Source organism: Euleptes europaea, chromosome 4, assembly GCF_029931775.1.
Source record: "Euleptes europaea isolate rEulEur1 chromosome 4, rEulEur1.hap1, whole genome shotgun sequence".
Taxonomy (NCBI): Eukaryota; Metazoa; Chordata; class Lepidosauria; order Squamata; family Sphaerodactylidae; genus Euleptes; species Euleptes europaea.
The window spans coordinates 82,998,460-83,024,665 of NC_079315.1; the positions used below are offsets into that span (position 1 = coordinate 82,998,460).

Below are 26,206 nucleotides of genomic sequence, written 5' to 3' on the forward strand. Positions count from 1 at the left end.
AAAGGAGTGATTTTTTGGAAGGAGCCAACAATTTGATATTTTCCAATTGAACTTACAGCATGCTTTGTGGAGAGAGTAATCCTATGTTCTTTTGCCAGAGCTGACAAAGGTCTGGTTGTCAGTGATACCTTTTACAGCTAAATTTACTCTGGAGTGACAGGAGCAGGTGGGCCCAGGCCTGCCAGACACTTGTGCACGGAAATCACGCATCTTACAGGTCAACAGCGAAGGGGAAAAAGCGCCTGCCTTCATAGCAGAGGGTGAGTGAGGCAAACAGAACCCAAACTGGGGGGTTTCTCTTCAAAGCCAGCTGGTCTGGCTTTATTCTACAGGAATTTTTTTACCTGTCAGTTTAATCAACAAAGCCCTCAGCAGGTGCTGACGGGGTACATCTTCCTGGAGAAGAAGAAGGGCGGCACTGGTGAGTTGCTGGTTGTTTTTTAAAATGCATGTATATATATCTTTATACTTATTTATTTGCAACTGATATGCTGACTGTACCGAAGAGTTATGCGTAGGTCCTAGAAATCGGCTATGTTTTCTGTTGCAAAGAAGGTGCATTCAGTAACCCCCTTCTTGCTAGTATTGTCAATTCTTTGACAGTTAATATTCTCAAGCAAGATTTTTTTTTAAATGATGTTGCTTTTGAGGAGGAAAGGTTGAGAAGTGACCTGCATAGCATGCAGAAGAATTCTATAAGGACAGCAAACTGATTCCCCCCATTACTTTTCCTTTTTAAAACAAAGTGTATGTGTGGGGGGGAAATTTATAACATTTTGTCACATTTTATCTATATGGATATTTTTGCCTATTCTTTATGTGTTTTAGGAAACCCTTTTAAGATCATATTGACGGTAATGAGTGAATGTAGAAGACTTTTAATTTTAAAATATTTCAATCACTGATCAAAAGGCAGCTGTCAATTTCACTGGAGCAAGAAGCTGGACTGTGAAACAATATATGGGAATAAAGTCTTCGCCCGGTGCTTCCATTTTCATTGCCGTGTTTGCTCTTTGCACAGTTTCTAGTTTTGTAACACCACCTTGGCTCTGTGCGGGGGGGGGGGGGATCTGCAAGGGAGAACTTTTTTTTTCAGGGAAATCTTATTTTAATTACTGAGAAGACATGGGAGAAAAGATCAAATGCTAAGGCATATTTGGGAGGAGCATAACTTTTTTATGATGCATTTCTATTTTCACAAATTCATGCTTTTAACTGTGCTTCACAGCAGTTCTTACAAATTGTCAAACAAATTGAAAGCATTTCTGTACACAAGTAATCAAGTTTTTTTTTTAAAAGGAAGCCAAAAGACAAAGTCTACACACAAACTGAACATATGAAACTGCTTTTAACCAGCAGATTCCATCCTGACATATTGCCTGGCACACAAGTTTAAAGAGCACGAAACACTGCTTAGATAAATTATGACATTAATTAGGCACTGGATGTTATTTGGATTAGAAAATAAGAACAATTTTTCTATGCAGCACAGGAATTTAAGCCAGTGTTATTTGACCAAGGTTTTGTATCTACAAAGGAGTTTCTCTACGCAAAGAACCAGACCCATGAGATACTGAACGCAAGAGTTCTTATTTTAACATCTCAGATCTAATACATGTTCTTGGAAGTAAATTCATTTCTATGGATCATTTCCTGTAAGAAATTTGTGTTTAGGTTCAGTCTATGTCTGTCTGTCTTACTCATTTTAATAATATGAAACAGAGGACAGCTGATTTGTCTTAATATCTGTTTTAGAATGGTGCAGCTGCCTGTGTCGAATACCATGGACATAGTCACTTGCGAGAACAGTATTCTGTTTGCAAACCCTCATTGAAGGTTGCTGATTTCATACAATGGTACAAATTCTATTTGCAAAGAATAATATTTTCTGAAATTGTGGGCTATGCATGGAGACTGAAGCCATGGATTTCCTCTGAAATGACCACATGCTATGATTCTGTAACCGTACCAACTGATAAATCTAAACAATACAAAATACAAAACAAATTACACCCATTATTAAGTAGGATAACTAATTTAAAACAACAACAAAAAACAAGATGTGCCTACAATATTGTACAAAACTTTATAAAATCAAGTATGGTGGCAAACTGGTTTTTTTGGGGGGGGGATGATAAATTTTATTTTAATGGACTGAACTCCTCAGAGTATCTGTTAACGAGATTTAAAGAATATCTTAGTGAACAGAGTTTATATCCTTAGTTCCTTTGTATTCATAAAATTAATCTATTTAATTGTATCTTAAGTAGCCAGTACTGTCCTTGTCAGTTATCTACTTTTAACAAGAACATGTCTTTAAGGGACCCTGACTGAACTAATGCTAGCATATTGAGTCAAATTCTTTAAAAATACTGAATAATAAATGATAGATTAATATTAAACATCTTGTTTTCTTCCTTCACTAAAATATTTTTTGTTTCTTAATGTGAGTGTACTGGCCCAAAACCATTCTTCATAAATATAATTATTCATCTTTGGCCCATTTGTTAAATACACGTTGAGGCAATGTTAATTGATTATGATTAATATTTGTATCGATGGAATATCATAAGAATCTCAAGATCTGGGAATGGCTTTTTTGCTAACGCAGTTTAGTCATTGCTTAAAGCTTTCCCCAAACCTATGCCCGGAGCTTTCATGGAAAGCTGACTGGAAGGACAGTGCGCACAGCCTGCTTGGGCAAGTTATTCCATGGCTTTTGAGAAATAGTGCTGTAGTGCCAATTTTGCAGTCTCCCCCAGCAGCTTCTCCTTTGGGGACCTGCTCTTGTACTTAAGAAATTCTTCAGAACAGGAGTCTTAAATCTTTCTTTCTATAACCTTAGGCTGATTCTTTGATTCCCATTCTCAAAAGATGTAGAGCATGATCAACTGAAACGTTCTCCTGATCAGTTCCCATTTCAAGAACCCTTGTACAGCTTCCATTTTTTTCAATGGGATCGGCATATGAAAACTCCCCAGAGGATTTTACCTCTAGAGAACAATTTATCTTGCCTTTTTGATACTCAAATTAAAAAAAAGGTCATTGTGATCCCCTTATCATTTATCTATGCTAACTTTGCTCGGTTCATGGTTTTCTCTTACAATGTGCCCTACAGACCTTATAACAGCCCTTTCTTAGTCTCCCTCTCCCCTCCCCATCAGTGGCAATCTAATGCAGATTTTTTTTGCATCAATCATATGGCTGTCTTTTCCAAAATATTCTAAAAATGAAATGTTGGAAGGTATCAGTATGAGTTAATCCAGACTGAATGTAAATAGAAATGGTTTAACCGCATCCCTTTGGCAAAGATTGAAATACAGTGGATATAAGTATGCTGTTCCTCAACAAAACTTCAGTCCAAATGTCATGAGCCAGGCAGGGATCATATACTTTCAAAGTAAACTGAACCTTACTTTTCCTTCCTTAGGACTGAAATAGGATGGCTTTACTGAAGTCAACAGAATTATAACATATCAATCTGATGAGAAAAGAATTGTGAACCATTACTCTTGTTTATTTTAAATCCTTTCTTCATAGTTTTTTTTAGTTAATATCTTTTGCAAAAGAATACTATGTTCAAAATGTCAATGATCCACCAGGAAATCAGATTTGCAAACTATCTTTCCTTTTGAGTGCGAGATAGAAAGCTCCTTAGCTGGGCATCTGTAACTTTAATCCTCTGATTTGAGTTAGAAATTTACAAAAGATTACCTATTTATAAAATATTTTACCAAAATGGCTCCCATATTGAGGGCTGTATTTAGCAAGTTGCTCAAGCCAGAAGGGATTGTAACTCACCCCAAACAAGTAGGCAAGTAAAGAACTGCAAGACTGAGATAGAATAGATCATGTACTTTCTCAGCGCAAAACATCTTTGCACAGAAAAGCCAGACAGCATAAAGGAATATGCAAACAGAGCAAAATTGCTTTGGAGAAGTGATTTACATCTGAGAAAACATGGAGAAAGGGTTAACCTCCCTCTTCTTTCCTAGCACCCTGTCCAATCACTGCTCCCCCCCCCCATATATCTCCAACCTCACCTAGGTACGCTCTGAAGTACTGGCAATTCTTTAGAAATTGTCAGAATTATGATGACAGCTGTTTCTCATCCGTGCTCTGAAGCTGACTCCTCACTAATCCCTTGAAAAGAACTGCCGAGTCCCTTGGTGCTATCACATTCAAAGCTATTTGACCCCCCCCCCCCTTCCATATAACCTCATTCAGTCTTCCTTGGTTAACTCTCCATTTTTCCATCATAATAAAATACCATAGTTTCATTCTACTTGAAGCAGGACCCTAGATTTCCCTTCTTGGATATATAGACCAGTTTCCTACTGCGGCAAAATGCTGCCGCAAGGGAGACTTACAATACCGCCTTCTCAAGACATTAACAGTGCCATCCTAAGCAGAGGCACACTTTCTGAGCACATTGAATTCAACGGGATGGCACTATAAATGTTTGTAGAGGAAGGCAGGAAAATCACAGAAAAAAGCATATTGCAACATAAAGCACACCCAAATGTAGTTTGACAAATTTTCTGTTCAGCATTCAGCTCTCACTGTAGGATGCTACCTTGAAGTGTATTTCTCTAATACTACCACTGAAACCTTCCTTCTACAGTCTGTGCTGTGCAGGAAGCAGACTGTAATCCAGAGAACCTTGTACTGAAATAAAGGTTACATTTAGATGTCACAGCTAATTATAATTAAACAAGGTTGTTGGCCCTGAGGATCCCAGTTGGTTTGCGGTGCACCCCTAGCTCCTTCTACCTCTCTTGTCATTTTACATGTGCCGCTTCATCTAACACTTCCTGGTTCGATCAAACACCAATTTGCCATCATATCTGAATGTACCTTGGCAAATCTGAGTTGGGTTTCCCCCCACAAACTGGGATTCTAAACCTCGGTTTAAGCCCAGTTCACAAATCTCATCTTGCAACTCACATCTCATAACGAATGGCAAACATCACATGTTGAGATTTCTTAGTTTTTACGATGAAAAAAAAACCTATTTAGACAGGGAACTAAACATAGATGGGGTTTGGTTCTTTTTGTCTATTTATTTAAAAGTTATAGTTCCTTGGGAGACTGAGGAAGTACCGTAATCCTAAACAGGTCTATTCAGAATCCTACTCAGATCTATTAAATAGAGCTTACCCCCAGGAAAAAGTTCTTAGGACTGAATTTTATAATTGTTTACTATTTATCTGTATACTTAATAACCAATATACTTTATCCCTTGAGTAACAGCTCAAATGAAAAAAAAAACTGATGGGTGAGAAAATACAATGGCCTTACATTATGTGAAATGTAATTGTATAAATGTTTACACTACTTTTACTCATACTCAAAAGTAACTGAAAGAGGAAGGGGGATGGACATATTAGAAAATCCACATGAATATCCACGTGAAAATACAAACAAACAAAATATCATCTGGCATGAATTATTGCATTGATTCTATTTTTATTGGTCTTGGACTGTATTAAATAAATTTGATTTGATCATCTGGCATGAGGCTGTAATATGGACTGTAATATGTAGCATACGGACTTTCGGTGGTGGAAGCTGAATTATGATCCTGTCAAGTATGACCATGCAGGCTTGGTCTGCCTCCTTGGGTGTAAAAGCCCCAAGTCATTCCCTTGCTTTGACATTTGGTGGATCAGTGACTCTATAACTTCTGCAGTCCATATAATATTACAGAGTGGGTTGGATTTAGACTTTCCAGTGGCAGAATGGAAGTTTCCTGCCTCCCCTTACCCCAGCTACTGCACTAAGAAGTGGTTTACCAACAACAATGGGCCACCCAACAGAGAAATAAACTCAGGAACAAAACCCTGCAACAGATTTAGATATCAACTTTGTCCTCCCACACACTGAAGTAATACTATTACAGGACCTAATGGAATAAGCTACACCATCTCAGGCTCATCCACTTGCATGTGATCCAATTCAATATATACCCTCTTGCGCCAACAATGTCCTTCTGCTATCTAAACACATTGATCCCTATGTGCTAGAATAAAAAATTGCAATACTTCAAAATACGGGGCAAACAGTTTAATCTTCCTGGATATAGTGTAGCAGATCTGAAAGTCACTGATCTACAGAAAAGCTTTAAAAGGAATATTCAATATGAAAGTACTGAATTAGAGTTCATTGAGAAACTGAACATCTTCTGACATCCTGGCTTAAACTGAAATGTGGGTTTCTTCACTCTTTTTGATTACTTCAATAGACTGCTCTTAACATGTATCATACTCCCTGAAGGATGCTGATAAATTTTCTCATGTTGAAAACTGCCTGTTAGGGAAACCTTTCCTTAATTCATTTTTCATCCTACTTTATGGCGCTTTTATTTTCAACACATGTGAGAGAGACCAGAACTTCAAACTTCTCTCATCATCATCCATTAAACTACTGAAGTCTCCACATATAGAATCTCCTGAAGTAAATGAGTTTCTTTCTTCTATTTGTATCTGAAGAAGTGAGCTCTGTGTCAGGAAAGTTAATGCAGAAATAAATGTTAGAAAGTAAGAACATAAGAAGAGCCCTGGCTCAGACCAGTGTCCATATAGGCCAGCATCCTGCCTCACACAGTGGACCACCAGTTTCTCAGGAGGGCCAACAACAGGGTACAGGGGCTGAGGCCTTCTCTTGATGCTGCCAACCAAATCTTGTTAGTCTTTATGGTGCCTGTTGATTTCTGTTCTGTTTTAGTCACATCCTACCTATTGGCCAACATTACTTAATGTGGTTTGACAAGAGACACAACATGGACAGAGGTGAAATGTAGGGGTTTTTTTTTCCACTGAGGGAAGGGCTTCAGATCAGTGGTGGTATTTCCAGACAGATCTGTCTTAAGCACAGGGCCCTTGCTTTTGTGTCTACAGGAGTATATTGATACACTTGGGTGACTGTAGGCAGAGGGAGATCTCTGGTGGCGTACCAGCATGCGTGATTCAACTCTAATCCAGAGGGGGAGAAGACTAGGATGACTGGTGAACAAAATGGATCGCCCTGGTATTGTTTTAGCAAGAGCAAAAAGGATAAAATGGATCCATAAGACGGCGACCAAAATGTGACATACAACAGCCAGGAAAGGCACTGCTAAAGAAGCACTAGTTGGAAAGAACATTTCAAGGAGCAGTTTGGAGGACTGGGAGAGGAAATGTGCCAGAAAAACTGCCAATGATCTCTTGATTCAGAAGGGCAAAGGGAGAGGTTTGAATGTTGGCACATTGTCCAAGTTAAACCCATTGGGTAGATGCACGTTGCCCTGACCTGGATAAGCGAGGCTAGCCCAATCTTGGAAGCTAAGGGTTGGCCCTGATTAGTATTTGGATGGGAAGACCACCAAGAGGCAGGCACGCAGGGTTGCCACACAGAGGCACGTAATGGCAAACCACCTTCAACCAGGTGGCCCTGGTTAGTATTTGAATGGGAAGACCACCAAGAGGCAGGCACGCAGGGTGGCCACACAGAGGCAGGAAACAGCAAACCATTTTGGAACGCCTCTGGCCTTGAAAACCCTACGGGGTCACCTTAAGCAGGCTGGGACTTGACTGCTCTTTCCAGCACCACCAGATGCACGTTCGTGAAACTGTCTGTGTCTTGAAGTAGGGTTGCCAGGTCCCTTTTTGCCACCGGCAGGAGGTTTTGGTGGTGGAGCCTGAGGAGGGTTTGGGGAGGGGAGGGACTTCGATGCCATAGAGTCCAATGGCCAAAGCGGCCCTTTTCTCCAGGTGAACTGATCTCTATCGGCTAGAGATCAGTTGTAATAGCAGATCTCCAGCTAGTACCTGGAGGTTGGCAAACTTAGCCTTGAAGAGAAGCCAGGAACGTAGGTAGAACCCTCACAGGAGTTCTGCTGAGTTTTCGGGCTATTTTATACGCTGCCGCCAAAACCCGGATCAGCTAGGATCCGCTCACAGCAGCCAGGCGGATAATCTGTTTTAAAAAGAGTGTGCCTGTACACACACACACCAACCCCCCCCCCCCCGGCTCATTTCTTTTGCCTTAAGAGCCGCAGCTGCTCGGGGAGCTCAAAGGGGCGATCGGATCCGTACGGGTTGCCCGGAAGAAGTGACCGACCCTATATATATAAAACCAAGCCGCTTTGCACGGTGAGGCTTGAAAAAAGGGGGCGGGGGCGTCAGACGGAGCTCTTGCCCTTCCAAGCCCCGCGTGGCCGAAACGCGCCGCTCCTTCCGAGCCCGCACTGACCACGAATCCGGAGCAGGGAGCCAAAAAGAGACGACGTTGACCCCAGCCGAGCCGCACAAAGTTTTTTGTTTTTTGCTGATTGGCACCCAAAGGCAGGACATCGGCTTAAAGCGAAACGCCGCTGCGCGGACGGGTTTACGGATCGCAGCCTCCTCCTGCTCCTGTTGGTCGCTCGGGCGGTTTTCTCCTCGGATAGGTGGGCGGGGGGGGGGGGCGCAGCCCGGGAAGGATAACGAGCCCGAAGAGCCGAAGCTTAAGGACATAAGCTGCCCCTTGAAGACGTCTTGGGAGCAGGGTACCACTCAGCAGGTGCCGCTGGAACAGGAGCAACGCTGGGGACACCGCTGCCTTTTAAAAGGGCACAGTGGGTAGCCGTGTTAGTCTGTTTGCAGTAGTCAAAAAGGGCAAGAGTCCAGTAGCACCTTAAAGACTAACAAAAATATTTTCTGGTAGGGTATGAGCTTTCGTGAGCCACGAAAGCTCATACCCAACCAGAAAATATTTTTGTTAGTCTTTAAGGTGCTACTGGACTCTTGCCCTTTTTGACTATTTTAAAAGGGCAAAACGCTTCCTTCCTGAATGTCTGGATTCAGAAAGTTGGCTAGCGGCCTCAGTACTTCTGGGGTGGCTGCAGGGTGGGAAAGCTGGGACGCGTGGCCTCGCCACCAATGTTTTCTAGGAAGGCACTTCTGCTCTTAAACAGGGGCTGTGCCTTAAACGTAGTATCAGAAATTTGGCTGATGTGACTGCCCCCCATCAAAGCATTTCTGTGCTTGGGAGAAACCTCCCTTCTGTTAAAGGAGGGGTGGAGAGTGACAACCTCAGAGGAACAGAAACCTTTACAGTCAACCCTAAGCAAATTGGAAGAGTGTACACATGATCCCATTACTCTTTAGGGACGCAGATATGTGCACATGTATGCGCACGCTATCCCACACAAACAGTCCTTTTACTCTCTTCTAGGGCATGTGCTGCCCTATTTCCTCAGTACCCACAAACACAGCACTCTGCTTCCCCCCAGTGCACGCACATGTGACAATCTTCTTTGTTCACAAAGAGCACACACAAACACACACACACAGACCGAAGTGTGCTGTGCCTTCACTTGGAACGCCAGCGCCATTTTATATGCCCTCTGTCATGCACCAGACAGAGCTTTTTCCATCCGTCAAATGCATTCCTTAGAAGTGCACTGATTCTCTCTTTGCACAAAGAAGCTATAACTAAATGAACTTTTTGGAAGCTAACAAATGAGCGATGGCCCTAACTTGTCCTTTTTCAATCCTACCCAAAGCCTTGTGGGCACTTCTTCCTGTCTGTCTCAATGTGTGATGTAAAAACTTATCACTGCTTTCCACAAATTTGCAACACATACTTCCTATTCACTTTTAAAGGGATATTCAGCGTTGCCTGTACATATATTGGTATGTACAGACTAGTGCAAAGGAGAGGGAAGATGGATCTGGACAATTGGGTCTGGATTGGCTCTTCCTTTTCATATATCCCTGACTCGTTCTTGTGATGACTTATCCATGAGCCAAGGGTGATTTTCCATATGACACATAAGAGTCCAGAACATAAACCTCATGATGGTGTTTTTAGAATGTCCCTCCATATTAGAGGGGAGGTGTCAAACATAAGGCCTGCGTGCTGGATCTGTGCCCCTTGAGAGCTCTTATCTGGCCCGCAAGGCAGCCGAGGCAGCCACCCCCTCCAGTCCCCATCTGGGCTGGCGAGACATGGCCTGGCCAGACAAAGTGACATTTATGTTATATCCGGGCCTTGTAGGGTTGCCAACCTTCAGTATCTGGTTATCTCCCACTATTACAGCTGATCTCCAGCAGATCAGTTCATCTGGAGAAAATGGCCGCTTTGGCAGTTGGACTCTATGGCATTGAATCCCCAAACCCTGTCCTCAAGTTCCGCCATCAATATCTCCAGGTATTTCCCAACCCGGAGCTGGCAACCCTAGGCCCTTGTAACAAATGAGTTTGACACCCCTCTATTAGAGCATTCATAAAACCAATCACCAGGTGTAATATTTGGAATATGTATGTCTCATGCAGACTAGGATTGGGAATTCTGTCACTCTAGAGCTGCATCAAAAGGGAAGAGGAATTAGAATTTGTGGGCCTTACAAGTGTTTTGCAATGTGGAGGCTGTAAAGAAAGAAGAGAATAAGAAGACCAGAATGCTAATCCTGTGCATACTTACCTGTGAGTAAAACCCATGACATTTAGTGGGATTTATGTCCAAGTAAACATGCATAGGATCATGTGACATGAATCACTTCCATTAGACACAGTCAATTATAATGGATAGTTTTTATGTCAATTGTCCTCACTTTACAAAGGAGTGCACTGATTACAGGAATACTGTGAATTATATATTTTGTGGGACCTTTAGTGAAATAAAAAAATGTCTTAATTTAACTAAAAGAGTTTGAATGTTGTATGCACGTGTAGTGGCACACTCCCCACTTGCCCCAGTCGTGAGAAGTTCCAGGGATACTTTGTACAGGGTTAGTTTCCTTGTGAAAAGAAAGAACTAGAAACGTATTGGTTCTTTTCACACTCAGTTGTTCATTTGCAAATGTACAGGTAGAGCAGATGAGAAGCCAAGTAATAGCAGTCAATCAGGCAATACCAGAGGCTTATCGCACCCAGTCCAAACGTGTAGAAAACACCTTAGAAGCGTTTGTCCTGGATGCGAATTCCAATTCCCCCCCCGCACTCATGCCCATTCTAACGTCTCTGAAACGTCTGCTTTCCGAGCGCATCTCCAACAAAATAGCGCACACACAAGAGAGAGGGGGTGGTGGAGGGAGCAACACGTAACAGTGACTTTGCTTGGGTTCCCCTCTACCTCCCCCCCTCGGCATTTTGGATCGTCGTTGCAACGGGACAATAGGACAATGGCCTCATGTTTCCCCCCCCCCCCGACGCCTCTAGTTCTCGCACGCACACAAACCACACACAGAACTCTCTAATCAGATTGCATTGTAACCGACTAGTGAAACTAATGGGGAGGGGGGGAAGGTGCCCTAGAAGCTGGGTGGTTGGGAAAACAGAGGGGTCTTGCAATCAATCTGGACCCAGAAGCAGAATAGGGAAAGTCCTTCTGCCTAGAGATTGGGGGGGGGGTTCACTAGAAGTTATCATGGTTTAAATAATGGGGGGGGGGGCTTGCAAGCATACACTTATTTGGAGGTTTGGAGGTTAAGAAAGGGTTTTTTTCCTGCAAAAACATGAAATTCCTGTTGAGGCTAGGTAGAAAGCAGACAATCCCCCAATGTGATGGGGGGCGGGGAATGCTTGGCCATACAATCCACCCACTCATGTTTAAGTGATGGTACAGTCCAAACACAAACCAATCAAAAGGAGCGTGTCCCATCTGGGATCCTGTACCCTGCTCTCCTCTACCCCCTCCCCTTCGTCTCAACGAACAAGCCTCCCTTTGACCCAACGATAGCAAAAGCAGATGGCCATAAAAAAATGGAGGACGCAAGCAAATAAAAGAGGGAAATGTTTGAAATGGGACCCTGCACAAATACAAATGGTTGATCTAATGTTCCAACGGTCCTGTGTTCCTTTGTAAGACCACAAGAACTCGGGGGGGGGGGGGATTAAGTAACAATAATGATTGTTGGATGCAAACGGGAGGGGAGGGGGAAGGTTGGATGGGAGGAGAAAGGCTTTTCATTGGGTGTTGCAAAAAGAGGGGAGGAGAACTGAATAGCGTATGTAACTGAACGCACCCCTTGGATTGCCAGTTTTGAAACAACATAACGAAATACATCGTGGTATAGGCGTTTGGGGGAAAACAACAGATGTCTGGTGCTTCCAAAGCATTTCCAAGCCGAAATGGGAGGTCTGAGGTGCGATCTAACCTGGATAACACGTTTTTTAAACGTAGTATATACTGAGTGCGTTAGGCCCCCCAATCAGTCTGCTTAGGCAGATAGGGTGTGAGACAAACTCCAGTGACTTAGAGTAGTCCCTGACCATCAAAGGCCATGAATCAGGATCTCATTTCCCCATTAAACTTGCAAGCTATAAAATATTCTGGAGAGAGAATGAGAGAGCGAGCGAGCATGTCAGCTGACATTATCAATAAATATATTTACCTGAGTGCATGATCAAGTGAAGCCATGCCAGTGAAAGGCTGGGATTTTTGAAGCCATCTCCAAGCTGAGTAGCATTAAATGACCTCTACCTCTGTATCACAAAACTTAGAAATGGAAACCATTTTAAATTACAAGTCCTAGCATTTTTTTTAAAAAAAATCATGTTTCAAACATGAAAGTAAATGAAACAGTAGCTCTGTAGTAAAGGATTCTGGGGACCTCTCCACATTAGGATTTCTTGTGCTTCCACTTACCAAACCAACTTAGTCCCACCTTAGCCCACAATTGGAAATGTGAGAAAGTAGTACTGGAGCACGATGTTGCCTAAAGTCATATTTTCAGTGTCTTTCAGCTCTGTGAAGCTATATCTTTCAGCTATTAGTTGTTTCAAAATGAAAAAAAGTAATTTGATGTATTGTAAATTTTTCTTTTTGAAATAAAAATTATCTTAAAAATTGCAGCAAGAAAATAGTATAAAATTTCTCACAATATGAATGCTGAAATAGATTTCAATCTGGAGTTCCAGACATGGTGTGGCTTGCAATTATAATGTCTCAGCGTCTTTAAGGCAGCATTGAAATGGAATCTACTAAAGTTTGTCTATAAAGTTGCTTGTTAATATATAGTTTCCAAGTGATATCAGCTGTGCGCCAAAAGATTTACAGGAACTGTACTTTTCAGTGGATTTCATATTTTTTGCTTCACTCAAAGACTTGCATTTTAATAATATATTACTATTGTGCTTTTAAATATTCAAGGTGCCGACTAAGAGTTGTAAACTGTGAAGTAACTACTATGGAACAGATTAAGTAAAGCACCGAAGGCTGATGATTTTCAGAATAAAGAGGGTTATGTGGTAAGTACTTCTTACTTTTTTTAAATTTCCATCATTCAATATTGCAGAAAAAAACTATTTATTACTTTTATTTTTTATTTAGGGCTCAAGACTTTGCAGTTGCATGTACTGAAAGGTATAACAGAGAAAAAGTCTCCCTCTAATACATGCTCATTGTACATTATACCATTTTATCCATGGCACACCACTGCATTTAATATCCACGTGTCACCCTTCAGCACCTGCCTTTGAAAATATTTTTTACAATTAATTCATTTCACAAGAAATTATATACATTTTCCTTCTCCCCTATGGATTATGAAATATTTAAATTACCCTCCTGGAATCTATATCCTATTATAATGAGATTTTTGGAATTTATATGTTATGTGCAATTATAAAAGCAATATGGGTTGAAATAATATTCTGAATGACTGGAGAACAAATACAGCATTGTTGAATAATCTTGTGGGGTAGATCAATCTATAGCCTTGGTTCCTCTCAGGGTGGGTTGCTGTGGCAACCGCCCCAGCTCACTTTAAAATATATTTTTTTCTAAAGCTCACTTCAAGAGCTACACCCAGCATGGGACAAGCTTAAAAGCAGACAGATATGGGCAGGAGTGCTTTAGTGAACTTCTCTTTTAAGACAGGGCTGAGGTAGAGAAGAGCAAGCAGAGGAGTAGGGTGGGGCAGGACTCCGAGGGAAAATGGAACCCATATCAACTAGAGTTGGGATATATCAACTGTGGGGTTATTTTCAGTATAGCCCTAGTCATTTGAAAGTCACTTTACAGTGTAAATTGGCAGCGTCATTTCTTTGAAAGAAATAAACATGTAACTGTCTCTCTAAACTGGAAAAACAAAAAGAACTTGGATAATTACTGAAAGAGAATGTTAACCGAGCTCACCATGAAATAATCATACTTGTGAGGGAAAGAGACACTTGGCTGCACCTCAGCCCTTGGTAAGGTTTTGGAAGGGTTGATTATTCCAATAATTACATCTCCCGTTGTGCATTTTTGTTTAATTCAGATGTAGGTTTCAGGTGGAGGGCTGGGAAATGGTGCAAGATTTTCTGTTTCCTGTTGCCAGCGTGCCTCTGCCTAACAGGAACCCTTAATCTTACCTTCCTGGAAGAAATCCAGAGAGGATTTACTGCCAATTATTGGCTGTTTGTAACACATGTTTTTAAAATATGGTCTGGAGGTGATGGTGTTTCAATGTAAATTATATCAAATTCTAAATGACTCGGGAAGATTCTACAGGTGTTAGAAAAGCTATTTTTTATTTGTCTCCTAAAATGTTATCTCCTGAATTCCAAGATGATAGAAACCATTGGAGTCATGTAGAGTTTGTCTATATACTATTGAAAACTGCTTTTTAAAAAGATGGAAGTGCCTTATTCATTGCTTGAATGATCTCTGCTCTGACTGAAAAATAATCTTGGCACACACCTCTGAGTATCAGTCCCCAGTTTAAGGTCATGTCTATTTACAGACTAGGCCCTAATAACCTAAATATGTAGCCAATGCCCAGGACATATGAAGCCATATGGCATCTCTATTCTGATTTCATGCTGTTAAGCCTAAGTAGCGCCAACCTTTACCCTCTCCAGCTGAGAAGGTTGCTTTTGAAAAGTCTGAAGACTTTTTTTCAGTTTTCCTCAAAGAAATAGTAACGTACATATTGCAATGACTGATATTTTGCTTGCTTGACTTCCTCACACTTGGGCTGTTTTTATGTAAGCCTTCCTGGGATTTTGTAGTGTGCATTTGGAAAAATAGCACTGTCATAATTAGGTAATATGAGCATAGAATTAATTTGCTGTTCCTTTTTCTAAGATCCAGTTCATACATGCAGGAGAATGAGGTGAAAATGAGGTGGCAGAGCCCTGAGGTGGTAGAATGAACTGCATCACCTCTGATTGCAGGTTGTTGATTCCAGCTTCTAAAATGTTTTTACATTTTAAAAAGCTCTCTATGCAAATAGGAAATGAGAACAAGAGGTAGTAGGTTCTAACTCCCTCTTTGCTCGCTGTGCTTGATTTCTGCTTGCAGGGACGTTTTTTTTTTTTAAATATAGGAGAACCTTCCACAAAGTGATTTTCCATGATCCTTTAATGTCCTTCACAATCTGGCACCCTTGAAAGATTGCCTCTCCCTGTATAGGCTTTCTCACCTCCTTAGGTTGGCTCAGCACATTTTTTTTGAAGGGGCTCTCCTTTTGTGAAGGACATCTGGCTTCAGTCGAGTCATGGCTTTTTGTGTTGTAGCACCCATCCTATGCAACAGCCTCCTTCAGTGGTCTAAGGAGCACCGTCTTTGGTTTTGTCACTTGCTGCAGTAATTTTTTGGATGGACCTCTTAAGCCTTACTGTTTTTGCCAGTGCACCAGTACTTGTTGTTTTTGTTTTCAGAGTTTAATAAGTTTTTGTTGAACTTGGAAATCCTTGATTACTATGGTTTTTTTTATGGACACTGGGTTATTTTTTTTGTCATTGTTATTACATTCTGAGATTATCTTTCATGTTTGTTTTTTTTAATTTTAAGGCTCTTCGAAGGATGGTAGAGGTGGGATATGTATTTTTAAATGAATAAACCAAATCCTCCACTTGCAATCTGAAGCAGTGAGTGTGTCACCTCAACCCTCCACATATGTCAACCTCAGAGGCTATCGTCTTTACTCATAAAGCATGGGATTTAGGAGTCAGCTTTGGTTATATAAAAATACAAAGCTTTGGTAAGGTTGTGGCTTAGTGGCAGAACATGCAGAAGGTCCCAGGTTCAGTGTTCAGCATCTTCAGACCAGGTAAAAGGTGATGAGAAATGCATATACCTGGCACCCTGGAGAGCTGCTGCCAGTCTGGATAGACAAATTGACTATGATAGATCAATGGTTTCCATCACAGATTCAGTCTGAGGCAGCTTCATGTATCCCTTTGTTTATCAAGTCAGTGGCTAACATACTTTTTGTGTGAAAACCGGACACTTGGAAGAGTTTGGCCTCTTCTCTTCTAGTCTTACCATCAAAATGTATACGGAGGCCAATTTATAACTTATGACTGTCACGCTGGGCAACATCCTGTTCTTTTGGAGATGTATATTAATTCGAAGCCTTGAAGACTTAACGGATGGGGAGGCAATGTGACTTGTTTACAGAGGGCTACATTGCCTCCATCCAAAGTTAGTATCATGGTGGGCTCAGGATCTCTGGCTCTCTCTGAGGCATGTTTGTGTCCTTGGAAGCAAGGAGGCTGCAAAAGGACAGGCTGTGCCATGTTAAAGGAGGATATTTTCCCCACCTAAAACAGCCCAGTCTTCACTCCATTTATATCCACTTTGCCTTTTTGGAGGCAAGGAGTTGGTGAAGAAACAGATTGGCCTATGATGATGAAAAAGAAAGCATACCCAGAAACCAAAATACTAATGAGCATTATACCAGATTGTTCATCACATTTACAGCACTTTGAGACTGAGAATTCACCTTAAAATGTAAGGTGCCTTTGCCTCCAGATAAACAGACTTGTTGATCTGCATATTGGGGTGAAAGAAGAGCAATAACTGAGCTAGTATTATCTCCACGTGTATGGTTTCAGATTTACTGAAATGTGCTGGCATATAATGAAATCAAGATTCTTACATGCACAAAATCTATTACCTTTCCACCCCCCAAAACAACTTTTAAAAGTTTTAGCCAAAAAGATAACACCATCTTTTATTTACAAAGCAGGCACCTCATGACTTCAGTTCTAGAAGAATCTAAGGAATTGTGGGATCATACCCGTTTCTTTTCTGTGACATTTCAATTACTAATTGTTTAGAATGGGGGACCCTCACCACCTTGGGGGCCCTATTTGGGTGGAAAGATAGCATATAAATGTTTTAAATAAATTAAATAAGGCTTATCCGTAGAATTGCAATACAAGATATGTGCCTAGTAAAAATGTCCATCCTAATATGCCTATTGTACCATCTAGCTAGCCAGTAGACCTTAGAATAGATGTTTTTACTAGGGTTATATCTTACATTGTCACAATACAGAGATGCCTGCTTCTAAACAGTTAGTAATGGCAAAAAAAGATAATGGGCATCATCCAGCAAACTTTGTGTGTCCTACTGATTGTAGCAGGAGAAATTTAAGCATGCACTTAATTTTCCCATCAAAAACAATGTGTGTGTGTTAAGTGCCATCAAGTCGCTTCTGACTCATGGCGACCCTATGAATCAATGTCCTCCAAAATGTCCTATCCTTAACAGCCTTGCTGAGATCTTGCAAACTGAGGGCTGTGGCTTCCTTCTGATTTCTTGGCTGCAGTCTCGCTTTTGGTTGATGATGGAGCCAAGGAATAGAAAGTTTTGAACAATTTCAACTTCCTCATTGTCCACCTTAAAGTTGAGTAATTCTCCTGTAGTCATTACTTTTGTCTTCTTGATGTTCAGCTGTAGTCCTTCTTTGGCATTTTCTCCTTTAACTTTCAGCAGTAGTCATTTCAAGTCTTTGCTATTTTTTGCCAGTAATGTAGCAGGGCAGCAGGAAAAGAGGAAGACCCAACAAGAGATGGATTGACTCAATAAAGGAAGCCACAGCCTTCAATTTGCAAGATCTGAGCAAGGCTGTCAAAGATAGGACATTTTGGAGGACTTTCATTCATGGGGTCGCCATGAGTCGGAAGCGACTTGACGGCACTTAACACACACACACACACAATGTAGTATCATCGGCATATCTCAAATTGTTAATGTTCCTCCCCCCCCATTTTCACTCTACCGTCATCTAAATCTAATCCAACTTTCCTAATGATATGTTCTGCATACAGATTAAAGAGCTAGGGGGATAAAATACATCCTTGTCTAACACCTTTGCCAATTGGAAACCATTCTGTTTCTCCATATTCTGTACTAACCATGGCGTCTTGTCCAGAGTACAGGTTGTCAGTTGCAGCACACCTATTTCCTTTAAAACCAGACATAGCTTTCCATGATCCACCCAGTCAAAAGCTTTGCTGTAATCTCTGAAACACAAGCTGATTTTCTTCTGAAAGTCTCTCAAATGCTCCAGTAACCAACGTGAGTTTGCAATATGATCTCTAGTGCCTCTTCCTTTTCTGAACCCAGGTGGAACATCAGGCATTTCTCATTCCATATATGGTAACAGTCTTTGTTGTAAGATTTTGAGCATCACTTTACTTGTGTGAGAAATTAATGTGATGGTCTGATAGTTGCTGTAATCTTTGACATCTCCTTTCTTGGGAATTGGGATGTAAATTGATCATTTAAAGTCTGTGGGCCATTGTTTTGTTTTCCGTATTTGTTGGCATATTCTTGTCAAGATTTTGATGGACTCCGATTCTGTGGCTTGGAATAGCTCTAATGATATCCCATCTGCTCCTGGTGATTTGTTTCTCTCAATTGCTCTCAGTGCAGCTTTCACTTCACTTTCTAAAACTGTGGGTTCTTCTTCAAAAGATTCTTCTTGGAAGCAATGGGCATTAGGGTAAATTCATACATGCATGTTCATTGCTTGATGACTGCAAATTAAGTAATTATGTATATGGGTGAAAAAGTACTCATAGATCAAATACCACCCCACATCATCTTATGCAAAATACTTTTCAAATGAGGCACTTTATACATTCAGCAATGAGTTATCAAGTGATAGATCATTGAAAGATGTTCAGGCATGTGTGAATCAAGCCTTTGAAATACTGGATTCTGTCTGGATATGATGTATTGTTCTCACTTCATAGTTTAAAATACAGTGAAGCTTGAGGCTACATTGTTACCGTCTGTGATCTTTTTGAGTAGTCTATCAAATAGTTAAATCTTTCCTGTTGTCTGCTTACAAGATGCACATAAATGTGAAAGAAAGAAAATAACAACTAGTACTGTGTAAGTAGCAACAGTGGTGATCATAAAAGTGTGTGGTAGTTATCAATAGACTCAAACTGAGATGGATATCAAAAGATGCTGTGGGTTTGGATCCTGCATGGTTTTTCCTTTGTTCCAAAACCACTGAGAACGAATTGCTGACCATATTATGTAACTAAAGTCCCTAAAATATACGACATTAAAAATTAGCCGAAAGTCATTAGTCATTAGCAGAATTTCTGGGTCATTCCACATGCCAAATATCTTTTTGTGTTGACAGAAATGTGTCCTCTTGGGGAAAGAATACTACAGTATCAAGACTTCCAAATACTGCAGCACAGTGAATGAATAAAACGATGCAACTTTGTTCTTGATCTGTTTACTACTTTGGTTTTATTATATGCAATAAAAATTGTCAGCAGGCCATATTGTGATATCACCCGTTTTTCCATTTCATCTTAAAGCCAGAGTATAATGTAGGAGCTGGAGTGCTGGATGATTGTCATAGAAACCTAGATTAGAATCCCCTCCCTTTCCCTCTCACAATGTTTAACCAAAGTTTCCCCATAGAACACTGGGCAGAATGAGATAAAAATGGTATCAGTTGTTGAAAAATAGCTGCAAGGACCTGAATAGCTGCAAGGACCTGAACTAGGTAGCTTCTGCTAACCTTCATTTAGAGACCCCATAGGTATCTTATTATCTACCGTATGGTATTATCTACAGTGCTGTCCATGTACTTTATAAAACAGTGCTAGAGAGACAGTCTGGTCCAGGTGGGTCCTGAATATCTGAATTATGCACTTTGTCTCAGAGGTTTGTGGACCTGTGGTTATTTGAATTTGTCTTAAACAAGGCCCTTCACCCTAGCGGTATGCCATGTGAGCCATCCAAAAACCAAGAGAAGACGTGTGCGTGCGCGTGCGCAGAAACCTGGGAAACTAACCAGTTATCTATAGTTCTTTAACGTTTTACACCAGTAGGAATACTAAATTAAAGATTATCTGTTTTGCATCTCTTATTTTCTGGGACTGACCCACCAACAATTGCTTATACCAACTTGAAAAGGGGGAGGGGGAATCAGGTTGCCCTTGCCAAAACAATATTCAATCCTGAAGGAACATATATTTTAACATCACTTCATACTAAAAGTCTTTCTCGGGGGTTCTGGAACACGCCAAGCACCTTTCTCATAGGGTGAAAACACATGGTCGCTTTATCCTCCTTTAATCCCTGTTTTCGCCAGGAGTGAACGTACATTAGGCGAAACGCTTGTGTTCGATCCTGGCTGAAACAGGGATAAAAGGAGGATAAAGCGACCATGCGTTTTCGCCCTATAATGTCGTCCCCCATTAACTGACTGAATACATCAAACAATCCCACAATTGCTTCTATTGAAGAAGCGCCAAACAGAACAGTCAGCTGGCAACGGATGAGTGGGGCAGACGAGTTATGAGGTCAGCCGAGCGACCCACCAACGACGGTCCCTTTTCTCCACCGGCCATTGCAGGGCCCAATCCGCTCAGGGCCGGGTTGCGCGGAAAGGAGACCGTAGCGTGGCTTCTGGGTCCGGCGCGGCGTAGCTCACGCGCTGAGGTTGGCACCGCTGACCCGGGGCAGCCGCTTCGCCTCCGTGAATAAGGGTCAGACCAGTGGGCCGCGCGAGGGGACGGCAGACCCTGTCAGGGGAAGGGAGGGGACGGGCGTTTCCCGGCAGCAGCCGCTCTTCTCGCAGGGCGGTGGCGCGCACTGCCTCCGCCCGCCCGCCCACTTTTGGGCCCCGCTTGTCCCGCAGAAGTCCGCGTGGCGCTTCCCCGCGCAGCTCGGAGCGGCCCGCGGTGAGTTGAAAGCCGTCCCGCACTCCCAGACGACGGCCGCTCGGGAAGTCGCGTTTGCTTTGCGCGCCCAGGGTCGGAAGAAAGCATCGCAGAAAGGCGCAACAGAGACGGAGGGGAAAGCCAAGGGCCGCGATCAATAACAAATAATAATACTAAAATAATAATAATAAAAATCATTCGACAATAATAATAATAATAATAATAATAATAATACACCTTCCCCCCCCCCCCCGCAAACTTCCTCTCGCCTCTCAGCCGAGGCTCGGGCTGGGGAGGAAACGGTTCCAAACTGAGTCGAAAAGCTGGGCTGGTCCCGACGGCGTGGAGGGAGCGCGGCCGCCTGGGACGAGGGAGACGCCTGACGGCGGCGTGCCCCCCTCGCCCCTCCCCGCGCGGCTCACGCCTGCCTTCCTTCCCCCCAGTTCCTTCGCCACGGTCTCTGCCAGCCTCGACCCCTGGTCTCCCCGCAGCCGAAGCGCCGGCGGCGAAGCCCGCGCGAACCCCCCGCCGCGTTCCTGCGGAGGCGCGCGGCGGCCTCGGCGGCAAAGCCCAACCCGGGGGGGGGGGCTGAGGCACGAGCAGATGCCCCCGTTTGCTCAGCATTCTAACACCCCCCTCTCTCCCCCCCCCACACACCTCCCACCTATCCCCACCGTCCATACAAGACACCGGTGCCTTTTGCAAGTGTTGCCGCTGGAGGACCCCCGGGCGCCCTTTTTTTCTTGAACACCCAATCCCAGCGTGCTGTAAAGGCTCGCTGTGGCTGGCCAAAGGGACTTCGCCCCGGACGGTTCCACCTAGCAGAGATCTGGAGCGTCCTTCTCCCCCCCCCTCCATTACCTTCTTCCCTGGTGGGGAGGGGCACAAGGCACAGATTCTCAGTCTAACGCCGCGACGGTTTGGGGCGGCTTCGAATAAAGGGCTGCCACGAGGGGGTCGCTCCGTGGCCTATGTCACCCCTCCGACTCCCTTACCTCTCCCCTCCCCCGGCAAAAAACTAAAATTAGCAAAATGTCAGGCATGGCAAGATTGATTCAGCCAAGATGCAATTATCATTTAAAAAGTGCTTGATTGAGGTGCCTGATGTTGGGTGATTTATTCTGCATACCATATACATAATTAAAGTAGGGTAGTGGAGCAATTTATCAAGCTCGTCGAGACTACAGAGGGGCAAGGGGGGGGGGAAGAGGAGCTGCTGCTGCGCCGCCGCTCCCCGCTCTGCTGCTCGGAGCTGGGCGCTCTGTTTGTTTTATTAAACCGCTTGCGGGATGTGATCCCGCCCCCTTTTTTTGCAAGAGTGAAACTGATTATTTCTCCAGCTCGGCAGGAGAGAGTCATTCGTTTGGGATTGTGGGAGAGAGAGAGAAAGAGAGGGAGAGAAAAGAAGAGGAGGAGGAGGAAGAGGGAGGACAAGAAGGCAGAAAAGCTTCGCCGGGCGTGGAGTTTTGAATCCTCCTCTCCCTGCCTCTCTTCCCCCCCCCCTTTCCTCCGAGCCGCGATGTTACAAAGCCTGTGAGCTGCTCTTTTCCCACCCGCCTCCTGTCACTTCCTTCCTGGACGCTGGCAGGACGAGTCCGCTCGCTTTACTTTTATTCCGACCGGCCGCTTTCGCCTTCCTGCCCGCTCTTCTGCACGCCCGCCCGTCCGCCCGTGGGATTGATTGCCGAGGCGGTGCGCGGATGCGGTTCCGGGGAGGCTGCGCGCTGAGCCAGGTGGCGAACATCTTGCAAGGCTGGAAGAACTAAAGGCTCTGCCCCCCCCTCCCCCAACCCTCCTCGGGGCGTGCGTCTCTCTCTCTCTCTCTCTCGCTCGCTCCCGAGAAGGGAAGATATCACAAGGACTAGCCTGATCTTCCAAACCTTTGCAATGTAAGTACATCTGTGATTCAATCTAGCAGTAAAATAGACTTGTCTCTCAGCCTTGTGATGCCGCAGGTACCCCGTATAGGCATTGCAATGTATGTGTCACTTGCTAACGTGCGCTGGGAATGTGCTCACCATAGGAGGAGAGCCCTGGTGTTATCAGTGGCTTTAAAGTAACTTTGCAGTCAAACAGGCGTAGTTAAGTGGTGGAGGATTTCTCTCTCCCCATCAGCTTGCATGGCTGTTTAAAGTTTCATGGAGTTAGCTCACGTCATTGGTGTGTTTTGATATTGTGAAGTGTGCTCAGGTTTGTTTGTCTTTTAGCATTTCGCGAGCTCGTGACCTTGGAGCACTTGCCCTGTGAGTTATCAAACAGCCCAGTGAAGAAATAAGCTGGCAAAAGAGCAAATGACCTTTTAAACTTCATTCTAGGTAGCTCGGCATTGTTACCTTTTATATATATATATATATATATATATATATATATATATATATATATATATATATATATATATAATTAAAAAAAACAATGCTTAAGGTAACAATGCTTTTAGAAACAGCCTTTTCTCCAAGTGTTTGCATCTCTTCCAGGGGGATCTGTTTCATTTTGAGAAGGAGGAACTGGGTGTGCCATGCAATGGCAAGCAAGTCATATTCATCTCTTTCTCGGTAGTCCTTCCAACTTTTGTAGTAAGTTGAGCAAGCCTCAATCACTGCCAGGCAACCTTTCTTATTTTACTGTGCATTAACATTTCACCAGCTGGTGTAAAAAAAAAAAAGGGGGGGGGAAAGGAAATCTATAGTGGATGCTATTTTGCTATGTATATGTAGTATAGTAGGTATCTTTCTTATCCTGTGTAGGATACAGTTCCTCCAGTAGACTTGGGAGCTAAGTCAAGAATCCCGCTACCTTCACAATGCTGTGTTTCTAAATCGACACTTACATAATATAACTTTGTGCGTTTAATTCTTGCATCATTGGCAGATCTTGTACTGTCTGGTAGATCAGCACAGGTAGAGTTTGAAAGTAGGTCTTTTACAATGAAATACTTAATGGAGCGTACTTCATACCTGCTACCGTTTAAGATAATTAGCCAGCAGAAAGGCATTCTGCCAGCAGTGGTCTATGCACTTCTGGCTTGAGATGAAATGCATTTTACTAGCACATAGAAAACAGGCCATTGTCTTAAAACTATATCAGGTCCTTATATGAAAGTGTACAGTGTGCCTATTACATAAGACCAACATGAAGTCTGTTTAATGGCACTTAGAAGGAGCGGTTGCAAAGTATAGATAGTTATTTGTTGTATAATAATGCTACACTCCAATGTGTAGTAACGTAATCACCTGTGAACCAATACCTCTGCTTTGCAGACTGAGTTCAGATTCAGCTAGCCTACTTAACAGAGTTGCCCCCCCCCCCAAAAAAAAATTAAGGGTCCTAGATGCTTCTATTGAAATGTGCATGTTTCTTATATAGGCAGTTGTGGGCACTACAAAGTGACATCTTTTGAAACACTGGTGTGTTCCCTCCTGTACTTTAATGGCTAATTTATCTATACTTACCATTTCTTGAGATTACATACTGCCACTGGGAGCATTGAAGCATATTTCAGTATGTATAACCTTCAGGATTTGGAATCTGCTATCTATATTCTTGTAGAATATGGAGAATAGAGAATTTTGTTTTAATCTGTTGTGTGTACAGTAATACTCTTTTATGTCACAATGCCAGTTGCGGTCAAACAACTCCATGATTTGAGCATGCAAACCATATGTGAGTTAGGTCTTGCAGATCTGCTTAGATGACAATTGACAACTTGCATGAACAAGGATTTGGAAGATAAAGCTCATAAACAGAAACAATGAAATATCTACTCGGTAGTTTCCAGGTGATATAGAGTAATAGAGTACTAGTTTATCCTTTCTGATTGATACATGTTGTTGGAATATAATGTATGTTTACTCAGTTTTTCTCCAAAGTGTGTTAAATGAGAAAAGTTGCACATATGTAGAGATAATGTTACAAAATATGTACTTGGGTTTGTATTAGAAATATAATAGTAGAACAGATCATTTCAAGTTATAAGTCTGGGTTGCCCGTTTGGGAACACTTTATGTGCGTAATAGTGAAAGTGACTGTAAAGCTGATTTCTTGGAAAGAAGTTGTAGGCAATAATAAGAGAAATATACTTCCTTGCTGATGAATTCCTTCTGATGCTGTGGTTAATGGCTGACTTTTTGTAAAACATCCTATTTCAAAGCAGGTGTCTGTCTATTAATTAAGTATGTTTGTATTCTGATTTTAAATTTTAACTAATGGCTGTAAGGACAAAAAAACCCACCTTGTATCTGGCCGTTCTTCTTTAACAGATCCAAACTGCAAACTTGCTTTTGACTTCTAGGTGTTTCTTTTTGTGCAGGGGAGAAAAATAAGCAGTAGTGGAATCCAAAACACATCTACTTCATAGGAATTGTCAAGACTTGAATAATTTGTACTAAGTTCTTTTGTTTTTCTCTTCTTTCTATCAGATTTGTTTCTTCAAATGTTTAGCAAAATAGTCGAGGACATTCTTCTTCTTCCATCCCCTTTAAAAATAAAATCAGATAAGCAGCTGCTTAAGCGTTTTTGGAGAGGGTCATGATTTTTTCCCTTTCATATTAGATGCTTGAAAGAATGATCACTTTGAGACTTCAACCTGTTGGACCTAGGCCAACTTCTGAGCTGTGTTGTTTACCTACAGGTAGAAGAACATGGATCAGAGTGGTCTTAAACTCTGATTACTTCTGCGTGAGGATCACAAAGAACCTCTGTTTATGGATACAAAATAGCAGCATGGTGTACTGTCCCAAGTATTTGAGGGTATAGGATCTTTTGCTGTCTTGGATCACAAAACTTAGTATAAATGTACATTTTAGGCAATCTGGCAATTCAGATACATATAGCTTAAAATTTAGCAAAGGTGTAATACCCACAGAATGCATGCTGAAAAATTTGTCCACTCACTGAAGTATGAGCAGGCTTTGGCTTTAAATGGTTAACAGTATTGCTTCGCAGCATTTCTTCTTTTCAAGTTGAACCTGCATAGTTTAGAACTAGTGACACACTGCAGAAGTTGAAGCAAGACGTGTAAATGATGTAGATATTAAAGCACATTTTTTTTAATATAGTAATTGTTTTGCAGCTCCGAACAGATTTAAGTTAATCTCCTGAGAGCTGACGGTCAATATGTTACATGTGGACAGGTGATTAAATCCTAGTGTCTTGTCTTCAGACCTGTACCTTAATCTCAACTGTCGCATTGACTGCAGTGCAGTAGAGCTTGGCAGTTCACTGGGATCTGTCATCTTTAGGAAATCAGAGCAGCTTACATAGACAATTCACAAAACCAACAGTGACAACAAAGTCTTATATGCCTTACAAAAGGAGGATTAGGCAGTTCA

The 26,206-nt window shown here is 42.3% G+C and overlaps 1 protein-coding gene across 8 annotated transcripts in view; it reads left to right on the plus strand.

The window, feature by feature from the left end:
• The first annotated feature begins 242 nt into the window (after positions 1 to 242).
• MEF2C (myocyte enhancer factor 2C) overlaps positions 243 to 26,206 on the plus strand; it is a 199,881-nt gene continuing 173,917 nt past the window's right edge. For 4 of the 8 annotated variants that reach the window (XM_056848786.1, XM_056848784.1, XM_056848787.1 and 1 more), the window contains exon 1: positions 13,117 to 13,214. The gene's annotated coding sequence lies outside the window, so the exon portion shown is untranslated. Of the gene's footprint in view, positions 433 to 13,116; positions 13,215 to 22,695; positions 22,769 to 26,206 lie in introns of those variants that run through there. The other 4 variants (XM_056848789.1, XM_056848780.1, XM_056848788.1 and 1 more) reach the window with 4 other exon arrangements.